Genomic DNA, 23,449 nt, shown 5'->3' with positions numbered 1-23,449 from the left:
GTCAGGCCACCCCTTGTTGGAGAAGAACTCATTACTGCATTTCGACCCTGAGCCACTACACATTAGTTGCTTTTGGGTTTCTTAAAGGTGCAGGAATCTTATAAGTGCTGATAAACTGTTCCCTTCTATTGTGTAAATATTGAGGACACATACCACCTATCACTATGTTAGTTTTGTTTCTTATACTGCCAATCCATAGGGCTATTATGAATGGGCCTTGTGAGAAAGTTATTGATATTCCCCAAGTTTTCAAAAGACAAAATTTAAATGTGATGAAATGTATAAAGTTTTAATAGTTCAAAACCATCATCAGTTTAATCCTAAACAGTTACACTGTTCCAAGTTAATTGATGTCCATGATGCTGTGTATGTGTGTAATTATAGATTCTCAACTGCTGTGTTGAGAATCAGGAATCATGTTTGCATACGCTTGCAGACAGTTGCTATTTGATTTTGGATAATATTTATTTATTTAGAGAAGTTTTATACTGCTTCTCCAGGGAACCTGCCTGAGGCAGCTTCCAACACAAAACATAATAAAAAACATAAAATATTGAAGGTTACTAATTAAAATCCGAGTTTAAAAAACTGGTCAAGGTATAAAAACTAAAAGCCACCTTGAACTATAAAAAGGTGGTGTATAAATGTTTCAATAAATAAACAAACAAACAAACAAACAAATAATTCAATTCTAAAGTGGTGCTAAAAGATTAACCCTTAATAGGTTTCTAGGAAACCCAGCATCCATCAGGGGGTGAGGTAGTTATTGGAAGCAAAGAAACGTAGGCTGTGTAGCCAGAAATGTAGCAACATCAGTTCCAGCATGCACCAGGAGTCACATCTGCATGTTGCTGGTGGCAGAGGGATACTCTGGTATTTGGACAACAACTCTGTGGTTGAAATCATTTTTACCACAAAATTTTCTTCAATTACCAGAATATCCCTGTGTTGGTGTCAATGTGATGACATCACTGCCAATGTATATTGGAATGTACATCATCACATTGTTAACAATGCAGATCTGGGTCTTATTTTGCTGCTGGTTATTCCCAGCTGATTAATACTGGGAGAGGACTCCGAGAATGGGGGATTCTCCACTCCTTCCTGGGGTCTGGCAACCCTAACCCCTGAACTAACAGCCTATTTCAAAAGCAGCTTTCTATCCTCAGCTTCTGCAAGTCAATAACCTTTTCAGAAGGTTCTGTAATTTTTGCTATCCTTATTTTTTCCTTGTCTGTTTTTTTTGTAAAGAAAAAACAAACAGTTTCCTTGATTTAGGACAATGACCCATTCCACACAACACAAAACATCTTATAAAGAACCATTTTAGCTTTTTTGTCCACATAGCACAGGTGGAAGTGGTTCTTTGGTACGCATGCCCCCCCCCACTTTCACTTTCCTTTTGTGCAGCTCATGCCCATCATTTTCTGCTGCTTCAGGCTTCTCTTTGTCACCTGCCATTTGCAGAAGGTTCCCACAGACGTTTGCTCTGCTTTCAGCTCATCTGCCCACCATTTCCATTTGTAAAGTACTTGAGTAAAGTTAGTTTTCACTCCCAATTCCACACTTTCCCTGTATTTTTCAATGAGGTGTCTTCATAGCTTTGAAGACACCTCGTTGAATAGCCCCTTCCCGAAAAAGGGAAAAACAGCATGCCTGCAGAATTCGCAGTGAAATCTAACCTTATTCATGTGCTTTACAAATGGAAATGGTGGGCGGATGAGCTGCAAGAGCAAACATCTGTAGGAACCTGTAAACAGCCTGGAACCACACTACTTGCAGGAGTGTCTTCTGTCATACAGACTGATCTGAGTACTGAGGTCATGAGAAGGGCCTTGTTGGCAGTCTTTTCCCCCTCTGAGATGAGGGGAGGCTGTATGGAGGGTTTTCTCTGTGATAGCCCCCACTTTACTGAATGCCCTACCACTAGAGGTCTGACAGATGCCGACACTATGTACCTTTCAGCACCTAATTAAAACATCATTTTCACCTGGGCATTTGAATAACCAATGTCATCTACTCCCAGTCCACTGGACTTTTTCAGAACTTGTCCTCCGTCTGTACCTGGGAGAATTAGGGAGAGGATGACTATGTTTTAGGTATTTTTTTTAGCTCTGTTTTAGTTTTAAGTATGTTTTTAGGAATTTTATCTGTCTGTGGTGCTGTTTTTATTGGAATTTGGAAAGCATTTTTAGATTATTGTAACCAGCCCTGGGATGCATTTGAAGGATGGGATAGAGATCAAGTTAATAAATAGATAAATAAATAGCAGTTGGCATGGCAAAGCCTGAAGTGACAGAAAATGACAGGCATGAGCTGCACAAACCAAAAATGAGAGCTGTCACAAGTTGGGCAGAAAAAATAAAATGTTTTTTGTACTTTCTGTACAGCAAACAGGAAACATTTTCAAAGCAACTTCAGGAAAAAAGTCACTAGCTTTGGCCATTTCCGCACGAAGGCGGAAGCGGCCGGGTCGGCGTTTATGACGCCGACCCGACGACGCTGGGACCATCCGCATGGACGGTCCTGGAAACAGCCGGCGCTTCGCTGAAGGCGCCCGGCGTAATAACCGGGTGATGTCCCCGGGCCTCGGCGCGCTACGCCGAAGGCCTGGGGACATGCCCCCCCTGGTCTCTGCGCCGCTTCTGCTCCAGCGGCTGCAGGGTAGGTCAGTGGGTCCTGATGTCTAGGCCTCGGCGACGCGCTACTTCGAGGCCCGGGGACAAAGGTAGAGATGCCGAATTGCGGGGAGGCATCGCTGGCTGCTGCCGTTAAACCGGCAGCGGCTCAAGGCTGCTGTTTCCCCAAAAAGAGCGCTTCAAAGGGCTCTTGGGGAAACGCTTCCGACCTTACCTTTTCTAACGAACGTATGGCGGTCTTGAGGGCGGCGCGGCTGCGATGCAGCTCTCATGCCCTGTCGACGAATGGCGGCCTGGAGACGGCGTTTTTACCGTCTCCAGGCCGCCATTAATTGCCCGTGCGGAAACGGCCTTTGTTTTTTCCCCCAAAAAAGTCCATATTGAGCAAAAAAATAAAACATATTCCAAATATTTTGTGGGGGAAATTGCTGAATTCCATCCCAAAACATCATGAAGATGTTTTATTTGTGTTGGGTGGAATGGACCAGCATCTAGCAATATTGATTCATTTTGTTCTTCATTAAATACTAATTAGAAATTATGTTTTAAAATTTAGTGAATCAAATGAGTGCTACAGTATAGCTACTAGTATGCTGTAGTATATATTACAGCTACTTGCGTGCAGATTTGCGGAGTCCGCTTCCCTCATTAACCACACGTATACACTTATATTCGTTGGAATAGAAATGGCCGCAGCCCGGTTTATTAACAATAACACATAACTCTATTGGGAAGCTGGGCGAGCATACTGGGGCACATCCTGGCCACCAGGCAGTGCACCGCTGAACCTGGTCACAGTCAGCTAAACAGCTGACCCCTGGTCCTTCGGGCAGCGCACCGCTGAACCCGGCACCATCCCCCCATGGGGATCAGGACAGGAGGTTACTAGATGCCACTTGGGTGCCTACCCATTTGTGACACCCCCTCCTGCCAGGGTAGCGAGCTTGAGACAGGGGTTCCAGTCCTGCACCCTCAAGCCTCCACTACCCCAGACTTCTTATTGAGGCCCCCACCACGGGAAGGTCTGGCATGCAAGCCTGCCTCCCCCAAAGGATGTGCCTCTATGCCCTGAAAAACCGCCTAGACTGCGACAAATGTCTAACAATAAATAACATTCAACAAAACAACAGCTCAAAACATAGGGAGGGAGGGTGGGTTCCCTTGCAGGCAGCCTTGTGAGGAGGCTGGGCTGAGCCGGTCGATGGCTTAAATAGCCTGCCCAGCTTCCTCGTCACGTGACCATCCAATCAGCAGAGCAGGGAAGGTGAGCAGACCACTCCCTCCTCCCCTGCCGCAACGCCCTGGGTGAGTCCTGGGTGTGCTTTTTGCGTGCAGATGTGCGGAGTCCGCTTCCCTCATTAACCACACGTATACACTTATATTTGTTGGAATAGAAATGGCCGCAGCCCGGTTTATTAACAATAACACATAACTCTTTTTGGAAGCTGGGCAAGCATACCAAGGCACATCCTGGCCACCAGGCAGCGACTGCTGAACCTGGTCATGGTCAGCTAAACAGCTGACCCCTGGCCATTCAGGCAGTGCACCGCTGAATCCGGCACCATCCCCCCATGGGGATCAGGACAGGAAGTTACTGGATTCCACTTGGGCGCCTAACCATTTGTGACACCTCCTCGTGCCGGGGTAGCGAGCTTGAGACAGGGGTTCCAGTCCTGCACCCTCAAGCCCTCCACTACCCCAGACCTCTTATTGAGGCCCCCACCATGGGAAGGTCTGGCATGCAAGCCTGTCTCCTCCAAAGGATATGCCCCAAAGCCCCAGTCAATGACGCGGGCCCGCCACTAATGGAGCCTTCTTGCCCCCCACCAGCCTCGATCTGAGCAATCGTTGTCTGGCTGTGTGGGCTGCCGGGAGACCCCACTCTGCCGCCTGGGGCTTTCCCCCCACTCCTCGAGGTCCACATGGGCTGTTCCCAGGCCCAAGCGATGCCTCAGACCTAACCAGCTGCAAGCCGGAGCAACCGTTCCGCTTGCAGGCAGCCTTGTGAGGAGGCTGGGCTGAGTCGGGCGATGGCTTAAATAGCCTGCCTGGCTCCCTCATCACGTGACAGTTCCCCCATCACGTGACAGTTCCCCCATCACGTGACCATCCAATCGGCAGAGCAGGGAAGGCTAGCCAACCACACCCTCCTCCCCTGCCAGAACGGCACCCCAGGTGAGTCCTGGGTGCGCTTTTAAGCGTGGCTTAGTGGTTAAGAGTGCTGAACTGTAATCTGGAGAACCAGATTTAATTTTCCACTCCTCCATATGAGTGGTGGACACTAATCTGGTGAACTGGACTTGTTTCTGCACTCCTCCAAATGAAGCCTGCTGGTTATCTTGTACTAGTTACAGTTCTCTCAGAATGCTCTTAGCCTCACCTACCTCACAAGTGCATGTTGTGAGGAGGGGAAGAGAAGCAACTTTGAGATTCCTTAGAGATAGAGAAAAGTGGTGCATAAAAACAACTCATCTTATTCTTCTTTGTAAATTTGTTCTCCACTGGTCAGTCATTGATGTTTTCTAATTAAGTCAAACTGAAGGCTTGTACATTGGAACAGGGAGGTTTTGGGATGTCTTATAGCGATAAAAGTGAGATAAAATTGACTTTTTATGCTCTCGTATTATTTTCAATCTAGAAACAACACTAGGGTCTAAAGAAGTTCTTTCGATATTCACTGCTTTCTATGCTAAAAACTACCTTTCTGTGAGACTGTGTACATTGATGGAACAATTCACTTCACAAGAACATCAGGGACTAAGTACTAATCAGGCCAATGCTCACTAAACCACGCTTGAAAGACTGCTTGTTCCTCTGGGCTTAATATGGATAAAGAAGTGTCGAAAATAGAAATTGGGAAATGTGGCTGTTCTGATAAGAAAACCAACCATGAAGTTTGAATTAGTGGCAGTGTACCAGATTTCCTTCCTGGGTGTTTCATTATATTATTGAGACTCTGTCATGGTCTAACTTTCTGCAGACTGTACTTCTATTTCAACTGGTGAGGGGATTAAACAGACAACTTTTTCTTTGCCTTCTCCCTGTCTTGGGTCTCAATACTTAAAACCAATGGAAACAAATTGTGGGATAAAATGAATGTTCAGAGAATGGGTAAAATCATTCTTTTATTCACAAGACAGTATTCTCCTTAGGTGTGATTTACATAGTTTTGTGAGTAAACAAATCTTTTAACCAAGAGGACAGATTGTTCCAATGGCATAAATCTAGTCTCTCCAGAAAGCGAAGCAATGTACAGCCACATTAGTGAAACAGCTGCTCTCTTTGTGTGGCTCACTCAATAGATTGTTGTTGCTGTTCTTAACAAGAGTAAAACCAATTAACTGATTAAGAATAAGAGAGTGCTTCTGAGTAGCAGTATAAAAAGGTCGTTTCTATAGCTGAAGTGCTAAAGAACTGTCGATGCAAAGATTTCATGGGAAAGTACTGAACATCATATTATTGTTAGGGTCATAATTGCCCAATAAAATTTCAGCAGTAGGCATCATTGTTCTATTGAAACATGCTTTTAAGAAGCAGAATGTAAAAAAAGAGAAGAACACTGATCAAAGCTAAAATTTGGAGGGTATACGAAGCAAGGTGAGCTCCAAATCTGAATATTTTAGTAGTTTTAAAGTAGCATGGAATGCCTACTTTTCAAAGACGATCTCATCTAAATGTAAATTTGGTGTTGGGTTATCAAAGCAGATGGTGTTTTTCATAGTTTAGCATTTTCTATGATCAAAGCTGCATATCACACTTGCAAGCCAAATGCTAGAGGTGATTGTTTATATGAATTACATAAGAATTTTGCCTTCGGTGTTACCTTTTATAGAAAACAAAATAAACCTTTGGACTTGCACAGTCCTTCTACTGTTTCTAACTGTGGGTAGAAGGCTATATGAACAATGTTCACATTTAGCCTCTGAACTCATCCCAACTATAATCCCAGGGAACAAATAATAGGCACAGACAGAGATAAGCTCTTATACATTTTTAGATATGTGTTCAAACTAGCTTTTATATTACAACAGGAATTATATACCATAGTTTTATTGTGGTTCTTTGAACTGTCATGGTCAGCTCAAATAACAATGGTTTGAAATTCCTTCTCCCATGTAAAGGCTGTTTTGAAAAGCTGAACTGAAGACATCGAAGAATCTGTGGACAAAAATCTGTTCTCTGGTGTAGATTTACAGTTTGCATATACTTTAGTAATTGTGTGACTATATGCAAATGGAATATTTGTTACGTAATAAAAATTCAGCATCTACACTCAGGAATCCTGAGTTGGGTAAAAAACCAGCATATAAATATTTTCAATAAAATAAATAAAATGCATTTTTAAAAAATATCAATTGTGGTTTCTACTTCTTACTGCAAATACCTGTTTATACAAACTCATTCAATGGTCTTGAGTGTCAGTATTATATGTTCTTTCAGCACTTGCTTCTGGAATCTTTGGTGATTCACACATCAGATACATTCAAACTTTATGGGAAACCATGAACTGCTACTACAAGAGTGAATCTAGGAAATGTGCAAATGTTTGTGTTTCATTTCACTACTACCTATTTACTTTGTTATGTGGCTTTTAAAAATGGCTTATTCTCTTCTATACGGATCAGAATGCCAGTATTGAAGCTGGAAACCCCAACGTGAACGCAAAAAACTTCCATGGTTCCCACATCTTTAAATGTAACACTTGCCTGCCTAGCACTTGATGTTTTAGCAGTCACTTGCCATTTGACGATTCTCATCCTGAATTTATGAACTGGGAAATATTATCTTTAAGTTCATAGCAGGAGATATAGAATTCATTTTACAATGTGTGATTTCCATCCATCTTTAGAAGTGGTGACACACCTTATTGTACCAATGGAAATTATGGAAAACAAGACAGAAGCTAGAAAACCTACAGACAGTGTGGTTCTATGAAATATCAACAAATTAAATGCAAGGTTCATGGAAAAGGTATAAATCAAAGTACAGACGTCACTTACAGAATACTCAGGCAAACGTATCTGTTGGGATTCAGCTCAGCTGCCAACGGCACACTGCCGTATTGAAGTCTAGTCATAAAAATTCATTTTTTGTTACCATTCTCCCCACGACCACTTTGTTTATTCTCTTAGGTAGCTAGCCCATCTTTTTGAAATTCTTGTGAAGTGGCCCATGGAGAGAACTTCCACACAGTGATTCAGTCATTTTTTTTTTACCCATCTGCTTTTGATATCACTTTATCTGTATAAAAAATGAATGCCTACATGCAAAATATTAATAAATACCATGTTAGTCATGAGAAGGCTGATGGATGAACTTCTTATCAGAATTGTTTTTTGGAATTATTGATTTTTTTTGTGTTGACGGAAGGAGTCATGTTGTGTCAGTTGTACACACTTTTCTTTTAAAAGGTGTATCATTTAGCACTGGCAGAACTGATGGCTAAAGTGGACCAAGGCAAATCAAAATTTGTTTAATAAAAATGACCAAAAATGGTCAAATTAATTTGCAAAAGGAGACATAAGTATGAAGACCAAATAGCAATTCATTCATATTTAGTTTATTGCTTAAGGTTAACCTGATACAGAAAATATAATAATTTTTTCAGACAAAATGTTGATTGAAGTTTATTATTATTATTATTATTATTATTATTATTATTATTATTATTATTATTATTATTATTATTATTATTATTATTATTATTATTATTATTATTATTATTATTATTATTAATTAAACTTGATATACCGCCCTATCCCCGGAGGGCTCAGGGCGGTGAACAACACAAAATCATACAGAAAACATAAAAATCTTAAAACAAGTACATTCTAAAATAGGGGCCCATGAGACCCATATACCACCCTCTTCCAAAAAATGAGGATGGATCCCAGTGATGTTAGGGGACCCTACTAGCAGGGTGGGGAGGGCGGGGCATTATCGGCGGCTGGCTTTCTCCAGCGTCTGTGGAACAATCTGGCTTTTACCTCGGCTCCCCTGGCGTGAACTCCTCCATGTCCCACAGGGCCCGGATAGCTGATGGTAATGTGTTCCACCAGGCCGGTGCCAGAGCTGTAAAGGCCCTGGCCCGTGTGGAGGCCAGCTGCGTCATCGAGGGGCCAGGGATCTCCAGTAGATTCGCCTCTGCTGATTGCAGAGGACGAGCCAGGACATATGGGGTAATGCGGTCCTGAAGGTACGAGGGTCCCGGGCCGCCGGTGTGGGAGGGGGCCATATTAGGAAGAAAAATAAATGACAAAATACTATGGATTACATTCTGTAAAACTGTTGCATTATCTTGGCGCAAGAAATCTTGTACCTCTTGCACGGACAGAATTTCTTTATACCACAGGAAAATGCTGCTTTGTGAGAAATTTCCACAGGATCCAACAGTAGGTTGTTTTAATAGCTAACAATTGGCATTGAAAAGGCCTAAGATAGCATGCATGCATATACACACATACACCAATAAGAAGCAGTAAATACCAACCTGGGATAATGTCATATTTTTCTACTTCGTATTTTTAAATATTTCTCCTACCCATGTAGTTTTAGCATTTTGTTTCTGTATAACTATTCATTATATTGAACACAATCAGAGTGTTTACATAGAAGATGCATCTTGTATAATTTTGGCCAGGTGTAATTGACAGGAGTATGACGTATGAACTACATAGAATACAAAGATATATTTATTCAATTTCCTTCTGTAAGAAGCCCCATAACAGATTTACCCACTTATCCTTTCCAACACTATAATGTTTAATTTCCAACCGCAGTTGTTTTTGCTGTCTTCTGCCTCAATCAATATGCAGTTTGGATAGAGCAGTGATATTATTTCAGCTTGATATTAACAGCCATCTTCCAAGAAATAATTAAGTCATTTTTAATTACTCTCCATTATTTTGTTTAATTCTGACTTGTCACTGTCAATCACAGAAAGCAAATGCTTGCTGCACTTTTTAATCATGTTTGCATAATGAGAGGATGTATGCTGATTCTAGTAGATGCTTTGGTACCTCTGCATTGGTCTCTCTTCTGCAAGAGGTAGTTGTAGCTTCAACGACAATCAGGACCATTATAATTTAATTATAGCATTTCATTTTTAATTAGAGTCCCATTTTCATGGTCTTTTTGGCAACTGCTTCTTTTGAGGTTCAGCCCTACCTTTTTATCCCTTTGTTCCATGCTTTTTTCCATGTGGAGGTCTAATATCACATTTTGTGGCATTCTCTACTTGCTCAATGAAAATAAACTTTGCTTTCCTTCTTCCCAACAGTGAGTTGGAACCATCCAGCTTTCTTACTGAAACTCATTTAATTGCCCTACTTTACTACATCCTCCATACTGTTTATGTGGGTCCAGTGATCCCCGGCATAGCCTTTTTGGGCAGTCAAAGAGAATGTCTCCTACCTTTTTCACCAGCAGAAAATCTGAACTGCATTCAGCACTCTGATTACACCTGGAAAACCAGTTGTCATATAATAGTGAACCAGTGAGACATTCACAGGATGGGTATACTGAGTCAGAGATGTTATTAACAGCATATTATTGCTCTTGACCATTTTATGGCTTCAGGCCTAGCTTTGGTTTAGATATAACTTTGATTGCTCTGATGGGTGATTTCTGTATTCATGTTAGCAAATCTTTTTGTAACATTTTCTTGTTTTAGAAAGATATGAGACCTATTTTTTGTAGACAGGAAGACAAGCAAAACTGCATGCATGATACATTAAGCCATTAGACGTTTGATGCATCTGAATCAGATGCATCTTGACTAGGATTAAATACAAGAACAATAATTAGAATCTCACAATATACCACACTTCAGTTTTGGTATCAATTTCATAATATAACAAAATTTAGCATTTTGTGAATTTGTCTGGCTTTTCAGGGAGAATAGGCTGTGAACAATTCAATCTGTCTTGGTATATCAAACAGTGTTATGCAGGTGGCTTTAAAAACAAAGCATTTAATCAGGCAAATTTTTACTTAAACTACCTGATGATTCATCATTGAGTCCTTACTCAGTGTCAATTGTGCCATTCTGAGCTATTATTTCTAGAATATTTAAAAAGCCTGCACTGCATGTGCTGCTACTGTGAATGCTATTGTACTGCAAATTACTGTTTCCTATTTGTTTCTGATTCTGTATAGATTGCAGTGACTCATCCTTCTATTTTGATTGAAGTTCTACAGGGGCTGTACTGAAAGTCACATTTTGTTACCTCTAATCTCTTGGAGCTATAAGCATTCGCAGCTTAACTGGTTGAGTAGCAGAGTGGTGTAGTAGCAAGAGTATCAGCCAAGACTCAGGATCATGACCCCATTCTGCTTCAAAGCTTGCTGATGACCTTGTGACAATCATAGTCTTTCAAATAAACCTACCTAAGCATTGTTTTGAAAATGAAATGAAAGAGGGGAGAATTATGCACATTGCTTTTTGCTCCTTGGAGGAAGGGTTATATACCGGTAATAAAATACCAGTATGGTTTACACGTTTTGGTAGTTTGTTGAATTTGTTTCTTTTTCTTGTTTGATTTTATTCATGACAAAGGAATGACTTGCTAATTTGTTTTCAAGTCATATCTCTATAAGTATCCTTATTGTTCAGATTATTTTCTATGACTCATGCCCCTGGGCAAAATCCAGGTCAGGACCCCAGAATCACTTTCTTTCCCACTGCTCCTCCATCAGAGTCAAGCAATGGGTGGCCTTCATTTCATGCAAGATGGGTGGGTGCCTCTGGAAGCCAGCTGCTCCAGTCAAGACTGGTAGATGTGGCAAAAGGAGCCTGCTCTTTTGCTTCTTCCCCCCCCCCCCCACCCTTAGGGGGTATAGCATGTGTGGTTGGGTCTCCCCAAGTGTGGGGCCCAGGACACGTGTCCCTGTTAGTCATCGGCTAAGACTGTCCCTTCATAACAACAATGTGCATCAGATAGCCTTTGTTCAGGATTTTTTTAACTTCTTGGAAAGTGGTCATCTGGTTTGCCCAGGGTCACCTTATAAGTCTTTTGCCTGAGCAGTGGAGGCATGCCACATCCAGAGACTGCAGCAGTGAGTTTAGGCATGTGCTGCATGCCTAAACCTCTAAATAAAACTGCTGCAGTTTCTAAGGAATGCAGCAGCAGCAGCAGTAGTTCCCTGCCTGCCATCAGGCTGAGTAGATCCTAAGCAGGTTGTAGTAAAATTGTGCCCTGTCCTTGTGATTTCCAGCAACTTACCCACATGCCTCCAGCCTTTCAAACTTCAAGCAAGCAGATGGTGATTAGAATTAGCTGCAATAAATGACAGGCTTGTAGGCTGCAAGAAATGTCAAGAGAGAGGTCAGAGATGAGAATAAACAGCAATGAAGAGTTCATGTTAGAGTCATTGCTTCAAACCAAATAAAAGTAAATAAGGTGAAGCAGCATGATGTGATGAATCGAGCAGAATATCAACAAAAAGCATGCAATGGAACAACCAAAGGCAGCACTGAAGAGAGAAACAGTATGCGATGCCAAAGAGCATGTTCTAAATACTGTTGGATAAGCATGAGTCTGTGGTTGTAGAGCAGTGGTTCTCAACCTGTGGGTCGCGACCCCTTTGGGGATCAAAACGACCCTTTTACAGGGGTCGCCTAAAACTCTCTGCATCAGTGTTCTCCATTTGTAAAATGGATAAATGTTAGGGTTGGGGTCACTACAACATGAGGAACTGTATTAAGGGTCATGGCATTAGGAAGGTTGAGAACCACTGTTGTAGAGGAAGGTTGTTAATCTTGACTTCAAGGAGTAACTAACTTTGAGGGCAACATGTATGGGACTGAAAATATTGTATAGAGCATAAGTGTAAACATAGTTGATAGGTAGAATATCCATAGCACTAAGATTATTTTAATTCACTTTTTTCCAAGGTAGGAGTGTAGTCTAGTTTTAAAACCTTCAGCTTTGCTTGTCACTTGAAGATAAGGACTTGTGTTTTTTTGCCCACAGCAAGAACTGTACTTACTTATTTCCTAAACTTTCCAATAAGAGACTTTGACAATATAAAGCCTCTAATCTGCAATTAGACCATGTCATCTTTCAAAGTGTCTAGTTAAGGGGAAGTGTATAATTAGGCATGTATAAGTATATCTTACCTCAACCCACACAAAGGAGGCAAGTGCAGCACTTAATGGGAAATGGCAATTGTGCAGACTTTCCACCAGTGGAAACTTCCCATCATGATAAAAAATGTCATTTATTATTTACACAGCATTGGTGATTTCCGCACAGCACAATCATAATGTCTTGAGGACATTATAAAAAGTGCCTTGGGGGAAGTTTGCACAGCTCTCTTTCCCAAAATGTTTTCAGACCAGTTTGTTTTGCTCAACCCAGGTTTTATGAAAACTAGCAATCTTTTTTTCTTGAAAATAGGTTGAAAACATTTCCTGATTGCCCTGTGTGAACAAGGCAGCCAGGAAACATTTTATTTATCCCATGCGATTCCTCCAGTCTGAATTTGAAGCTCCCCCCTCCATTTCCACTCTGCTACTCACGTTTGTGCTGCCACCTGCCATTTTAGGTAGATTCTCTGCCCACCTGTGACTTTATGAAGTTACCTTAGGATGTTTTCTCCCCTGGTTGCAATGCTGCCTGCTAGTTCCCTCAGTGAAGAACAGTGACACAATCATTACAGCATGACTGTTTAATGAAAGCACACTTTCCCCTTTTTTAAAAAAAAATGTATGTTGAAAATGCATAGCTACGGAGATGCACATGAGGGTAGCCATTATGGGAGGTTTATGGGAGAGGGGAAGAATCTTGCATTTATTAACATCATATTTTTATTTATTATATCAATAATTTTAAGAAAGACTATGATTGTCACAAGGTCATCAGCAAGCTTTGAAGCAGAATGGGGTCATGATCCTGAGTCTTGGCTGATACTCTTGCTACTACACCACTCTGCTACTCAACCAGTTAAGCTGCGAATGCTTATAGCTCCAAGAGATTAGAGGTAACAAAATGTGACTTTCAGTACAGCCGCATGGTTGCGAGGATTCCTGAATTTAAAACTTTGCAGCTACACATGAATGGTAAAATAATTTTTTAAAAAATAAATAGCGTTTTCTGTGTGAACCAACCATAATTATTTTTATGAGCTTCAAAGGCTTCCAGATAGTTACTAAAAGCATTGTGCAAACAACTAAAAAGGAAAAACAGTTTCATTTATAAAGTCTTCAAGATGTTATAATTGTGCTGTGCAGAAATCACCAAAATTTGCCAAAAGTGCTTCACATTTATTTATGGTTTGTAATCCAACCATTCCTGTTAGATATCATGATTTTGAAATCACAAAAAAATAACAGAGGCTGATACCATGACTTCATTTTCCCTTCTGCCATATCTCTAATGTTGGCTGTGTCCTTACTTCATACAATTTAAAATGACATTTCCATACCAGCGCAATCCTAGCATGCTGAGGTCATTATTGAGTGTTTATTTTCTTTCTCCATATCCTTATTTAATTTTGACTCTGAACATTTATTTACTCTTGTATTTCATCCAAGCGAATGAGTGGAAATTGCATACCTCCCCCTGCCTATAAAATGCAAGTTGGGGTCACACTGGGAAGGGAGAGATGATTCATTTTTCAACTTCCTCTTAGTTTTGCTAATTGAAATCCATTTTCCTGCCATGCCATTAGCATCTTAAAGGGGGGGGGGGTGCATCTTATTTTTTTCTGTTCTAAAATAATAATAACCGAACATAGAACCCAGTTTCTGCTTACAAATGGAATGTAAGTGAAAGGGAAATAGTGTAGCTAGCAGATTAATTGCAAAGTGTAGAACAAATGGTTGAGTCAAAAAGAGGATGTGACAAATGTTTTGGTTCAGTTCCTCTGGTGTGTAGCAGTGAAACAGCATGGCCAGCAGATCATTTAAATAAATGAATAAAGATCACTTAAAGCATCAGAAAGACAAACTGAAATTGGGCAGAAGGTCATAGAAGTAAGCAGGGCTAGTTGAAGCCACCATAAATAAATCAGATTGGGCTTTTTAGCAGCTTTTACAAAGGTAAACATAATTGCACCAAGCATGGAAAAACTCATTGTGCTCTTATGCACTGTTATGTAGGGAGGCACACCAGGGAAGGCAGGCTTCCTTGATTGGCATTCTGGAGACAATTTGAACAGGCATCATTAATTCACTGGACACTTCTATACTGAGGACAGTTACCCTGAGAACAGAATTATAATGGCAATATAGCACTGTATTAAGTACACAGGCATCATTTCAGTGTTGTTTGATAGTAGAAGAGCAGTGTTACAATATCCTAACTGGGAATGTACCATATTCACAGTCAGGGGCGAATCTAGGCAAACTGGAGCCCGGGGACAAAATCTGAGTTTGGTGCCCCCCCACCCCAGGTATGGACGACCACCCTCCCCCACAACGACCAAACAATGATTTTTTGCACCAGCTCACAAAACACCTCCCACCACCAGCAAAACATACATGGCTTTCTCCCCACCAACTCTCTTTCCTAATTGTGTCCTCACACCAACCCTATGAGGTAGGTTGTTAGCCTCAGAAAGAGCAAGTGGGAATTAACTTTTAAGCATGTAAATCTCTCACAAGTCACCCCCCCCATCTGAAGGTTTACCAAGCAAACATCAGCATCATCTCTCACAAATCACCTCCTACCCCCAGCAAAACAGGCATGGCTCTCTCCCCACCACTTTCCTAATTGTGTCCTCACACCTCAACTCCTGTGGGAGGGTAGGCTGCTAGCCTGAGGAAACAGCTCCAAGCCAGTGCAAGGTGAGGAATTAACTTTTAAGCATGTAAATCTCTCACAAGTCACCCCCCTATCTGAAGGTTTACCGAAGCAAACATCAGCATCATCTCTCCCAAATCACCTTCCTACTCCCCAGCAAAGGAAGCAGGCATGGCTCCCTCTCCCCCACCACTTTCCTAATTGTGTGTCCTCACACCAACCTCCTGTGAGGTAGGCTGCTAGCCCTGAGAAACAGCTCCAATAGCCAGTGCAAGTGGGAATTAACTTTTAGCATGTAAATCTCTGCACAAGTCACCCCCCCATCATGAAGGTTTACCGAGCAAACATCAGCATCATCTCTCACAAATCACCTCCTACTCCCCAGCCAAAACAGGCATGGCTCCTCCCCACCACTCTTTCCTAATTTATTGTCCTCACACCAACCCTGTGAGGTAGGCTGCTAGCCTGAGAAACAGCTCCAAGCCAGTGCAAGTGGGAATTAACTTTTAAGCCATGTAAATCTCTCACCCACAGTCTACCCCATCTGTGAAGGTTTACCAAGCAAACATCAGCATCATCTGCTCACAAATCACCTCCCTACTTCCCACTTCAAAACAGGCATGGCTCCCCTTCCCCACCACTTTCCTAATTGTGTCCTCGCACCAACCCTGTGAGGTAGGCTGCTAGCCTGAGAAACAGCAAAAGCCAGTGCAAGAGGACCAGGCTTTTAGCATATTAAATCTCTCACAAGTCACCCCCCCATCTGAAGGTTTACCAAGCAAACGTCAGCATCATCTTCAGTTCTGCTGCTGCTTCTGGGCTCCCTGCTCAGCTTGCCTTTTCCTGTGCCTGCCAGCGCCCGGCTGCCAGGGAGAAGGCTTCTGAGTAATGCCACGCTTCATTTAAGGCGAATAAGGCACGCTGGGTCAGAGGGAGGGGAGGCGGAGCTCCCCAGTCCTGCTCCTGGGAGCCCAGTGGGACTTCTCCCCCGCCCCCTGGACACTCCAGGCCACCGTACAGAGTGGGCGGGGCTACGACAGGCACTGGGAGCAGTCAGCTGTTTCAGTGCCTGCTTTCTAGGGCTTGCTCAATCCCTCGCTGTATAGGAGGGTATTTTGGCGCCCCCCCACGTGACCTCAATCGATGCGCCCGGGGACAAGGGGTACCCCATGTCCCTAGGCAGGAACGCCAGTGTTCACAGTTGATGTGATGTAGAAAGCACTCTCCTTTCTTGCTTCTGCCACCAAAAGTTTTGCTTCAGACATCAGGTCAATGTGAATACCAGAAGTCTTGTATTTTTATTAGTACTTCAAATTCCAGAAGTCTTGAAAACATCCACTTTCCATTATATGGATAGCTTTCAGACTGATCCTGTTGATGGATGCTGACAAGGTCCTTGGAGCTGTGACAGATTCTTATCCATCTCGACTAATACAAGCTGCTGGGAGAAAGTTTCCCTCAGTGAAATTAAGATATCATTGGAAGGCTGGGCTGTGACAAGCTGTAGCCTGCTTCCAAATTTCCTGGCCTTTTCTGCACAAATAACTGAAAATGTTTTGAAAATGTTTTCAGCCCCCTCCCCTTGTACTAAGATGTATGTTCACACTTACCTCCTCCAAATGATTCCTGGCTGCCATTACATGATGTTTCCTTCTTGCTTTGAGTTCTGTGTTAAATCGATACTTCAATGCTTTAAAGCTCCTTGCCGCTATTCTCTGTTCTTCCTATAATTGATGCCTTGAAGATTACCCCCTCCCCCCAAAAATTAAAGAAACAATCAGAAATGAGCAAATAAACAAGTAAGGGGAAAAGGAGAGTAAGCTGGGGAAAATGGTGCTGGAGAGGAAGCATCAGTGAAAGCAAAGAAGCGTGGGAAGCACAGGAACAGTTGCTGTTCAGATCGCCCAGCAGCTGAAGACATTTTCAAAATGTTTCAACTGGAGAATTGTTATACAAGGGAATTCATTTGAGGATGGAAATAAAACATTTTGGAAGAAACATTTTATTTTCTGCCTCAAGTTTTAAATTTTTATTTGGAAAGGGCCCCTGTCTTGGTTAAAGTGATTGAACATTGGGTTTAGCTGGATGACACAATGCCACTGACTCATTTCAGTTGGGCTTCTGTACTGGTTTGAGGACAGAGCTGGCCTTGACTGCTCTGATGGACAATCTCTGTGTAATCATTTCTTGTTGATTCTGTTGGATAATTATGATCCCTTTGACACAGTTGAAAATTGAATTGGTATTAAAGGGAAAGCTTTCTGATTTTTTTCCCCTTTTTTCGAGAGTTATTATCAGAGATGTTGAGATTCCTGTTTGGGATCAGACCTGGGTTTATTGGTGTCTCTTTAACATTGGTTCTAAACTAACCATAGCTTTTCATACGATCAAAAGCTTTACTGTAATCAATGAAACATAAGCTGATTTTTTTTGACATTCATATGATCCAGTAATCAAAGTAAATTTGCAATATTATCTCTTGTGCCTCTTCCTTTTCTGAATCCAGCTTGCATGATTGGCATTTCTCATTCCATATATGGTAACAGCCTTCGTTGTACGATTTGATTATCATCTTCCTTGCACGAGAAATTAATCCAATAATCCAATAGTTGCTGCAGTCTTTGACATCTCATTTTTTTCATAATTGGAATGTAATTTCAGCACTTCCAGTCTGTGGGCCATTGTTTTGTTTTCCATGTGTTGGAATATTCTCATTAAGATTTTTATGGACTCCGTTTCTTGGCCTAGCATATCTCTGTTGATATTCCTTCTACTCCTACTGATTCATTTCTCTCAGTTTCACTCAGTGCAGCTTTCACTTCACTTTCTAAATTTGTAGATTATTGCAGTTCCATTATTATATGTGCATAGGTGGACTGCTGTAACCACTCTTAAAGACAAGTCAGATGCCTCAATTTGTGCAAACATGTTCCTCCTTGCAGCTTTGAGAGCACATTACAATGAAACCATTTTATTGGTTTCTGAGCCCAGTGAAAGCTTATTGTTTTAACCTTTAAAGTTCTTTGTGAAATGGAAGATACATATTTAAAGGGCTTCCTATCCCTATACAAACCAGTGAGACCATTGAATTCTTCAAATCAGCTATTGCTTGTGATTCACCCTCCCAGCACTGTTAATTCTTCCTCTGCCTGTGCCTGTGCCTTTTCATTTGTGGTTCCAACTCTATAGGGCACCAGAGGAGGAAAGAAGGACTTCTTCGCTGATGATTTTTTGAAAGGAGAAAATCTGTAATTTTTTTCTAGGACTTTTTAATGATGTCTGCTGACTTACTGCCAGAAGATAGTGTTTTTAATGCTGTTGTTTTGCATTTGTTGCTGTTTTACATTGTTGATTTTGAAGTTCTTATGGATACCATTGGGCATTCTTTTTGCAATTCACCTTGAGCCTAGTGGATTTACATAGCAGGTTTACACAGTTTACATAAAGAGAAGGATGGCTAGTAAGCAAAGCACCAAAATCTAAGCACCCAGTTACAGAAACAGCAGAAAAACCATCTACAAGGCTACTGGGAGCTAGTTAGCATACATATTGTGTCAGCACATACCAGGCTCCAGCTGAGCATTTGTATGGGAAGCTTTTCCACACCCTATCTGTTGGACTCATGGATGCTTTCTTGCTGGATATACTTAACATAGAATATTATATTCAGAAAGAAGACTTTGAGAAGGACAGTACAACATATCCCACATACTACTAAAGAATTAATTGATCCAAACTTGTCAACTCAATCTATGTTGGGGTTTTGAATGTGGAGGCTGGAGTTTGCTGGAGAAGTCCTGGTCAAGGGAGATACATCAGTTGCTAGATACAGTAGGATCTAGAGGGAGAGAATCGGTGGTGGGATTCAGCAGGTTCGCATCACTTCGGCAGAACCGGTTGTTAAAATTGTGCTTATAAACAACAAGTTGTTAAATTATTTGAATCCCATCACCAGAACCGGTTGTTAAATTATTTGAATCCCACCACTGGAGAGAATCTATTATGATGAAGATAAGTAAAACCATCTAGGCTTCCCTATGAGTACGAAGGGGAGGGGGCGGGTCTTGTTGCCAGCTGTTTTTATCTATTGGTATGTCTTACTGGTTTTATGGATTTTAGGTTGTTTTATATTGCTATATGCCACCCTGTGCCCTTCGGGGGGAGGGCGAGTTATAAGTATAAAGAATAATAAACAAACAAATAAATAAATTTTTAAAAACCTGCTAGGCAGTGCCAAGTCTCCTGAAGTCTGCCATGGCCTTTGCTTCCTTATCCAAGGATGAGATGGGGTTGGACTTGAGTTTAGGGGACATAATAGTCTTTAGACTAAGCCATAGGGGATATGTACAAATCTAGTTAGTAAACCGTACTTTGATTTGTGCTGAAAGTTACAGTGATAAACAAGTAAAGATTATGTTGCACCAAAAAAAAAAAAACCCCTAGAAGGACTCAAATTATTTTGTTTGGGTGGCATTTTCATTTTCATACATTCTGTTTTCTACTACCTGAGTAGTTTATCTCTTAGAGGCAGCAAAGCTGTGACAGAATTGGATTACTGTAATAAATGATTATATATATATATATTCTTCTGTACCTACGTGCTGGGAATTTTATTCTGTTTTCTACCAGACCATAAATATTGGAACAAAAAGAAGTGATGCAACTTCTCTCTCCCCCCCCCCTTTCTTTTAGTGTGAACAAATTTCAAAGGAACTCATTACATTCTTTATCTGATCCTGAGGGGTGAGAAATATTTGTCTGAATGCACATGGTAAGTTGGTATGATATATTTATCTGATTGTTCAGATTCCAGTTTTTCACAGCTGGAGATTCTTTTTAAATCTATAAATGATCATTGAAAAAACCATCCTCTGGAAATAGAGGAAGGTGAAAGAATGAGAAAGAGCACAGTGATTATTTCAGTACAGTCTAGTTGATGGGCAAGAGAAATGTTTTCTCTAGCTTATAGCTAATTAGCTGCTGATTTAAACACTCTCTGGCATAGGGCACTGTGCATGGCTCAGTGTAGTGTCTCAGTAACTGGCAAGATCAATAAGAGCTTGGGAATGAAAAGCTCTTTTCATCTGCTGAAAAAAGATTCTGCATTTGTGTTTATATTACTGTGTATGCTCTCTATCAACAGGGCATCTGTAAGAAACATTAACTCTTACGCTGGCATTTAAGTTTGTCAGACAGTCACATCAGTTGACTTTCATATTTTCTAATTGAGCTCCCTCACCAATGGGAATGCAGGAAACATCAAAATGTGCCCTTTAAAATGGCAGCTTGTTAGTCCATCTGTGTTTTTGTTCCATTTTAATAACAGTACAGGCTTTTGTTTCTAACAACGCTATAGGGCTCATGCTCAGGGGTTTTTATGTTCCTTAGAACTGAAGGTCATAGTTGCACTTTAAACTTGAAATGTAGCAGCAAGAAAATGAGTTGCTCTGGATGAAGATAGGATGCTTGTCATTGATAAGGTTTGCTGAGCTATGTCTGTTATATTGACCTGTAGATTTATTTTTATGTACTCCAATATATGGACATAGAGATAAATTTCATAGAACAGATAAGCCTGTACAAGGTTTCAATCCAACAGTATGGAACAGGAATGCTTGTTATATCAGTCTTGAATATATTGAAACATTTTAACCAAAGTCTGGCTGCAAATAATGAAGGCATACTGATGACAGTAAGAAAATGGAACCATACCATCTCTTTGAGATTACTTTTTCACATACAGCATGATCTATAAGGAGCACATTATATCATATGGATGGGCAGAGCTGCAAAGTGAGATCATAGCACAGTGGTACTGTGCTCACTTGTTGACAATTCTAACCACATTTTGTTTTTACTTCTTTTACATTTGGGGGTTTACAAATGAGTTCGTAGGTATCTATAATAGACTATATATTGGCTATGATAATAGGTGAAATAACATCTATCTAAGACCTTGGGCACAACTGGAATATTTTTAATGAAGAAAATAATAGTACAAATAAACATTTCAAACTAGGAGAATAGTAAACAAAATGAGTGGCACTTTTAAACTTGTTTTTATACCAGCAAAGCAGTTTTTATAACATCATATACTCCTTGCTTCCTTGCTCACATGGGTGCTACTGACATCCTGTCTTCATCACAAACACACATATACACATACACACACATGTGATACAATTGACAGCTTTTTATATCAGTAATTGACAATCAGGGAAGTGAGACAATCAACAGCTTTGATATCAATAGTTGCCAATCAGCTATCTAGTCCTTTCTGAAGTGGCAGGTAGGTAGTTTTGCTTTGCTTCTTCTCCTTCTATTTCTTAATTTGTGTTGTTAGCATTGCTGATTATGACCTTCCTATGGTTGTTTAGTCATGAAAAGAGTGCCAGAATGGTATGGGTATAAGTTACCTACTATCCTCGCCACTGATTAGAATCCAAGCATTGTTTCTGAATAGAATCCATTTTTTCCTATAGTTTGTTGCTGTACATTAGATAACTCCTTAGATATGTTTTGAGTAGGACAACTTTCTGAGAAAAAAGCATCTATTGTCAATTATCAATCCATCATGAGTGAATAATCTAGGAATAGACATCTTCTGTTATATCTGTGCTGGTAAAAAACAAAAATCCCTGTGATACGTTCTGTTTTGTTATTCAAACACCTCTGAGTACAGTGTCATAGAAGACAAAAGATCAGCATTATCTTAGGAAACTCAAGTGCATTATAAAAATACAGGCTTGGACTGTTATAAAAACAAAGAATTCTTAGTTAAAAATGCTTAGACCAGAAGTCTGCAATTTGATAGCCTCATCATGCTGAGGAAACTATTATTGTTTCTAAATGTGAAACTTTATGGCTGTTGAAAAACTGAAAAGCTTTTCTTCGCAGACCTGTTTATTAGAGTGTTATTCTGTCTCCATTAACGTTCTACAACATAATTTACTAAAATACAGTTCCACAAATTGTGCTTGGTAGAAAATCTCAAGCTTGATAGAACAAAATGTTTTATTTTCCAAACACCTGGTCTCTCTTAGCTCTAGTATTATTTAAATGTTGTTTCTGATACTTGGGGAAATAGAAAAGAAATGCTCATGTGACATTGAACAGATTTTGCAGTCATCAAAACATATGATGCAATTCATATTCTGTGGTATCTATTCAGAACAAAAGCCACCTTTGTACTGGTAAGCATAGATAATGCAATTATCCAATGACTTTTGCCATTATTACATAGTCCTGCTTGAACAAAAAAACCCTTTATTAAATATTTCCTGTCCACAATTAAGGACTATAGCAACAGCAAGGGAGAAATGTAGCATTTTATTGATTTTACCCTGTAGCTTGTTTTGCTCTATATGGATGCTGTAAAAAGTACTCAAATAGGAGCACTATATACACTGCCATTTACCACACATTTGTGGGGGAAGGCATAAAACATTATATGATTGAACTTATTAGGGTTGAGGAATACAATGAGTATGGAGTTGTAGGAAACAACAATTTTATTTCTTCGCCACTCTCATAGATCTGTTTGACCTCACTATTCAAAGGAGAGTTTTCTCTTTGAGAAAATACAAATGTAGAAGTGCTGATCTTTAGCTAGCTTGTGCCCAGTTTACAGTTTACAAACAATCTCATGGTGTGTATATTATAAAGCCTATATAATAAATGATGCAGCACTGTCCTACCTATTGAATACCTTGATATTAAATCATTTTTCATGAAGAGACCTCTTTCTGATCTGCAGTTGATCTGCTTCTTTGTCTTCCTTTTTTGGCATTTTTGGCATGGTACTTGCCCATTGAGATTCCTTTAGTTGTTAATTGTGGTTGCCACCAAAATATGATTTGCCCTATATACCCAGTGAAATTGTAAGGAGGGGCATGAAGGTGCTCCAGCCCCAGGCACCATTTGAGTATGTCACATGGGGGTGTGGTTAGCTGCCAGCACTCTTTACTCCCTGCCCCTAGGCATGAGGAGCAGGATTCAACTGGTTGTTGTAGGTTTTCCAGGCTGTGTGGCCGTGGTCTGGTAGATCTTGTTCCTAACGTTTTG

General features: G+C 40.7%; 1 protein-coding gene across 3 annotated transcripts in view; it reads left to right on the top strand.

Annotated features, from left to right (window-relative positions):
- The window catches only part of SYT1 (synaptotagmin 1), a 457,966-nt gene that overhangs the window by 64,036 nt on the left and 370,481 nt on the right, over positions 1 to 23,449 (top strand). Inside the window, exon 2 of one of the 3 annotated variants that reach the window (XM_048500324.1) lies at positions 20,078 to 20,156. The exons of the other annotated variants lie outside the window; for them this stretch is intronic. The gene's annotated coding sequence lies outside the window, so the exon portion shown is untranslated. The remainder of the gene's footprint in view (positions 1 to 20,077; positions 20,157 to 23,449) is intronic. 3 annotated transcript variants of the gene reach the window in all.

This window comes from Sphaerodactylus townsendi, linkage group LG06, assembly GCF_021028975.2.
Source record: "Sphaerodactylus townsendi isolate TG3544 linkage group LG06, MPM_Stown_v2.3, whole genome shotgun sequence".
Taxonomy (NCBI): domain Eukaryota; kingdom Metazoa; phylum Chordata; class Lepidosauria; order Squamata; family Sphaerodactylidae; genus Sphaerodactylus; species Sphaerodactylus townsendi.
This window is presented reverse-complemented; position numbering and strand designations above follow the sequence as displayed.